Raw genomic sequence first — 5,713 nt, 5'->3', positions numbered from 1 at the left:
CGAATGGCATGGAGTTGAAAGAAAGAATTCCTTATTGTCCAAATTTTCCAGGTTATATCCTTTTAAGACCGACAAAGTGAAGCATCTTGATTCTGCACCTACAATAGACGCAGCCTTGATGAGGCTAGTCAAACACGTTACCCTACCTTTGGAAGATTCCGTCTCATTTAAAGATGGTCTGGATAGACGAATTGATACAGATCTCAAAAAGATCTGTTAGCTGGTATGACCTGCAAGCCAGCCCTAGCCCTAGCAGCCACATCCAAAGCTATGGAGGCTTGGGTAGATAACGTGGAGACCACACTGCAAAGTGTCTCAGAGGAAGCAGCCAGAAGCTCGGCTGTGTATGAACTAAAGTTGGCAACGGCCTTTTTGGGAGAGGCTTCCATTGATATCATTCGCCTGGTGGCGCGGGTCATGCTCTCTTCTGTCACGGCCAAACGTGCTTTATGGTTACGTCCCTGGCTGGCCGATCCTGCTTCCAAACAAGCCTGGTGCAGGATTCCGTTTGAGGGTGCGTCCCTTTTTGGCAACAAACTGGACAGTGCCATTACCCGTGCCACTGGTGGTAAATCAGGTTTCCTCCCTCAAGATCGCCGTTTGCTTGACCGCAGAAGATTTCAGCACAAACCAAGTTCGGATCGATCCAGAGAAGCTCGCTCTTACAGGCCTGGACGTGAGTTCAGAAAGAATTGGAAAAGATCTCAACCTACAGGTCAGAAGTTCAACAAGGGAACACCTTCAAGTGGTCGGGAGACCACAAAGTCTTTTTGATATCAGGCCTGCTCAAGCGTTGCGAGTAGGCGCTCGTCTACGTCAGTTTGCGCACGTTTGGGCAGCCTCGATTACAGACCAGTGGACAGTCAAGACCGTGTCTCATGGTCACGTTTGGTCTTTCGCAGAAACTCCAATTCTGCGGTTCATCCCTACGGCTCTACCTCGCGTGGAAGAAAAGAAGTAAATTCTTCTGTCATACGTAGATTCCCTGATCTCTCAAGGTGCTGTCATCCCAGTTCCGGCCGAAGAAAGGTTTCAAGGCCTTTATTCACCTCTATTCATGGTGCTAAAGAAAAACGGTTCTTGGAGGCCGGTCATAGACCTGACTCATCTGAACTCTTTCATAAAGAAAGAGAGGTTCAGGATGGAGACACTCTTCACTATCCGCCAAGTGGTGCAACCAGAAGATTGGATGATCTCCATAGATCTAAAAGATGCCTATTTCCATGTCCCAGTGGCAGCAGAACTACAAAAATTTCTTCGCTTTGCCGTGGGTCAAGTGCATCTCCAGTTTACCTGTCTCCCTTTCGGGCTTACCACCTCACCTCGAGTCTTTTCAAAGATCTTACTGGCTATTGTAGCTCTGATCAGATCGAAAGGGATCCGACTGTTTCACTACTTAGACGATCTGCTTCTTCTTTCTCAAGACCAAGCACAGATTCTGCAACACAGATCTCAGGTAATCTCCACCCTTCAAGAATTCGGGTGGCTCTTGAATCTGGAGAAAAGCCATCTGGATCCGACAAAATCCTTGATCTTCCTGGGGGCACTCTTCAACACCTCCAGAGGCACCATCTCTCTTCCAGTGGAGAAGATTCCGGTGATCCGCAGCAGAATACAACCGGCAATGTCAACCCCTTATCTTCGGGCATCACAGTGTCTGAAAATAATAGGGACCATGGTCTCCACGGCCCCCATGGTCAAGTGGGCACAGTGGAGGATGAGGCCCTTTCAAATCGGTTTCCTCCGCCAATGGAGCTCCGGGAATCCAGACACTCCTGTACGGATAACATCCTCTATGAGGGCGAGTCTGTCTTGGTGGCTACAACGGGAAAATCTCCTGAATTGTCATTCGATCGTTCCCGTTCCTTGGATCGTTGTGACATCGGATGCCAGCCAGACGGGCTGGGGTGCGCACTGCCTGTCAGAGGTGGCCCAGGGCAGGTGGGACTTTCCCACCCTCGGGTTGGTCTCAAATGTCCTGGAGCTTCGGGCAGCTTTTCGTGCCATCATGGCTTTCCGTCACTTGGTGAAAGGGTCCTCGGTCCTCCTACGGCTAGACAATACGACGGCAGTCGCATATATCAAGAGGCAAGGGGGCACCCGCAGTTCCTCCCTTCTGGAAGAAGTGAAACCGATCATGGCATGGGCCCAACGGAATCTTTCCAATCTATCAGCTGCTTATCTTCCAGGAGTCCAGAACGTTCAGGCAGATTTTCTGTCAAGAACCAATCTAGACAACAATGAATGGTCTCTTCATCCAGAAACCTTCAAGTGGGTCATCTCTCTGGGGATTCTTCCGGAGGTAGACCTGTTTGCCTCTCCAAACAATGCCAAACTGACGAAATTCTACTCGAGATGGCGTTACCCCCAAGCCTACGGGGTAGATGCTCTGACGGACCACTGGAAGTTCCACAAAGCATATGCTTTTCCCCCGGTCCCAGTGATATTCAAGTTCCTGCAGAGACTCAGGAGAGAGAGGGTAGAAGTCATAGCAATTCTTCCGTTTTGGCCAAGGAGGCCCTGGTTTCCTCTGCTGCTCCAACTGAGCTTTCGGGATCCTGTTCCCCTGCCATTCAGGCCGGACCTTCTATCTCAGGGTCCAGTGCTGCATCCATGCCCAGCGCAGTTACATCTCATGGCATGGTCCTTGAGAGGGAAAGACTAATAGCTCTTGGCTGTCCAAGTGCGGCAATGTCCACAATGATGAGTGCCAGGAGACCGGGCACCAACAAAGTCTACGAGAGGATCTGGTCTAAGTTTGAGGATTACATGTCTAATGAGTCCGATTCCATCACTAATCCTAAGATCCATCACATTCTGGGGTTCCTCCAGACAGGCTTAGACCTATCTCTGGCTGTTGGCTCTCTCAGAGTACAGATCTCAGCAATCTCTGCCTTCACGGGGACCTCATGGGCAAAACATCCTCTGGTCCGGCAGTTTTTCAGAGGTGCGTCAAGAATGAGACCTCCCAGGAAACCCAGGTTCCCCAAATGGGACCTTCCACTAGTCCTTGAGTTTCTCTCAGCAACAGTTTTGGAACATGGAGATTCCTTCTTCCTTAAGAATCTGTCTATGAAGACGGCCTTTTTAGTAGCCATCACATCGGCTAAACGTGTCTCTGAAATTAGTGACCTGGGTTGCAAAGAACCTTTTCTGACATTTTTTCCTGATCGGGTCGTTCTGGTCCCTATGCTAGGGTCCAATCCGAAGGTAAATTCAGTTTTTCATGTCAACCAAGAGATTGTTTTACCTACATTCAAGTCTCAAGATGACCAGAGTACCCATCCGTTGGATGTGGGTGAAGTCCTACAATCATACTTGAAGTTCACAGCTTCTTTTCGCAAAACAGACTATCTATTTGTTCTCTTCTATGGAAAGAACAGAGGCAAGAGGGCTTCTTCCAGAACTATTTCTAGTTGGATAGTTCAGACCATCCAGTGGGCATATAGAGCCAAGGGACTGGCTCCTCCAGAAGTGGTGACGGCTCATTCCACCAGAGGGATTTCTACGTCTTGGGCGGCTTCCCTTCATGTTGCACCAGATGTCATTTGCAGAGCGGCCTCATGGTCCTCAATTAACACTTTCATGTCACACTATTGTGTTGAACCTGCTTCTTTATCCTCAGTTGATTTTGGTTTAAAAATTTTGTCTGTTGACGGTGCAAATTAAACCTATTTCTGTTTGACCAGCAGTTGCCCACCCGGGTGTGTATGGCTAGTTATTTCCCATACGTGTGCTGCCATGGAGTCTGTCAGGAAAACGGAAAATTTATATCAATACTTACCGTAATTTTCCTTTCCTGATAGAACTCCATGGCAGCAGGAGTTCCCTCCCATCTGCTGGAGTAGTCTATATATGGAACACGGCTCCTGGCTCGGAGCAAAAATTTATGGGAGTGGGGTCCTATAGGGTAGGAGAGGAGGCGGAGCCTACCCATACGTGTGCTGCCATGGAGTTCTATCAGGAAAGGAAAATTACGGTAAGTATTGATATAAATTTTCCGTTATTCCACACAGAAATAATTTTCTTTTTCTTAGTATTTGATTAAAATTAAACACACATGCTCCCTAATGAAAAAGAGAAGGAAAGATAGATCTTATCCTCTATGTGGATGTAAACAAACATGTGTCCATTTACACCCACTAACATCGAATCCAATCCACAATCCAAAAAAAGGCCCCTATCCATCTTGCGCATCATATGGTAGTCGGGTGTAAACAGACAGGTGGTCCGTTTACATTTGACCGCCCATAGAGAATAGCAGGCTGTGTCTGTGTCTGCTCTGCACAAGCAGGGCAGACATGGACCAGCCATCCACCTGCTCAGTGGGTATCAGCGGGCAGATTTTCTGCTGAGCAGGTGGACTCCTGGCAGAGTCTGCCCCGTGTGAAATGGGCCTAAAGAATGAATGCCAACAACAATTGGAAGTTATTTTGGATACTGTCAGTTCTGTCAAATCTTTCTACCTTGTGTTGGAAGATAATTTTAACAATATATTTCCATTTGAATTTCCACTCTTCCTAACATATTATCCTCATTCATCGTTGTACAATTCTCTTTCTGAGGTGGTTTATTATTGAACTGTGCATGGTAGCATTCTCTTCCTAACATTTTATTATATCCTCATTCTTAGTTGTTAGTTGTGAAATTTAATCACCAACTCGATTTATAAAGCTGAAATTTTAGGGAAAGAAAGCCATTTTAAAGGGTAACTCCACTTTCGTGTGGAAAAAAAATAGCAAATAATGAAAAAATAAAATGGCGATTTACAATTGCGACACAAATCATATTGTAATTGAATGTTGTTAAAAATTACCTTTCCTTTTCAATCTGCAGCTGCTGTAATTTTTTGAAAATGCAATGCAATATGGCTACCTGGAACTGCTCTGTACACAGAATGTGTACTGACCACACCCCAGAAACCTCATTTCCTGCTTGTGTGATTGGCTCACCAATTTCCCCATAGGATACAAGTCAGATTCCAGGCATCCCCTGTAACAAAAATATAATTTTTTGTGAGATACTCCCAATAGGAACACGTCTAAGGGGATGCAGACCCAGACACTTTCCTCAGTGCTCTGCAGCTGCACAGCTGATTGATAATTATGAGACCAATCCCATTAGACCCACTAAACACAGGGGAATGGAGGAACAAACAGTGATTTCTTCAGAATAACAAAAGGTAGGAATCTGCAACAAAGGTTGTTATATGAATGTACATAGATCACCCAGATCGGAATGTTTTTTTTTTTTTTCAACAAAAGTGGAATTATGCTTTAACCACTTCAGCCCCCGGAAGATTTTACCCCCTTCCTGACCAGGCCCTATTTTGCAATTCAGCACTGCGTTACTTTAACGGACAATTGCGCGGTTGTGCAACGCTGTACCCAAACAAAATTGACGTCTTTTTTTCCCCACAAATAGAGCTTTCTTTTGGTGGTATTTGATCACCTGTGTGATTTTATTTTTTGCACTTTAAACAAAAAAAGAGCAACAATTTTGAAAAAAAAAAAAAAAACACTATTTTTCACATTCTGCTATATAACATTCCCAAAAAAATGTAACAATCAAAATTTTTTGACATTTTAGGCCAATTTGTTTTCTGCTACATATTTACGCAATAAGCGTATTTTGATTGGTTTGCGCAAAAGTTATTGTCTACTAACTACGGGAAAGATTTATATAATTTCTATTGTTTTTTTTGTTTTTGTTT

The sequence above is a fragment of the Pelophylax lessonae genome (genome assembly GCF_965119305.1).
Source record: "Pelophylax lessonae genome assembly, chromosome: 4".
Classification (NCBI taxonomy): Eukaryota; Metazoa; Chordata; class Amphibia; order Anura; family Ranidae; genus Pelophylax; species Pelophylax lessonae.
This window is presented reverse-complemented; position numbering follows the sequence as displayed.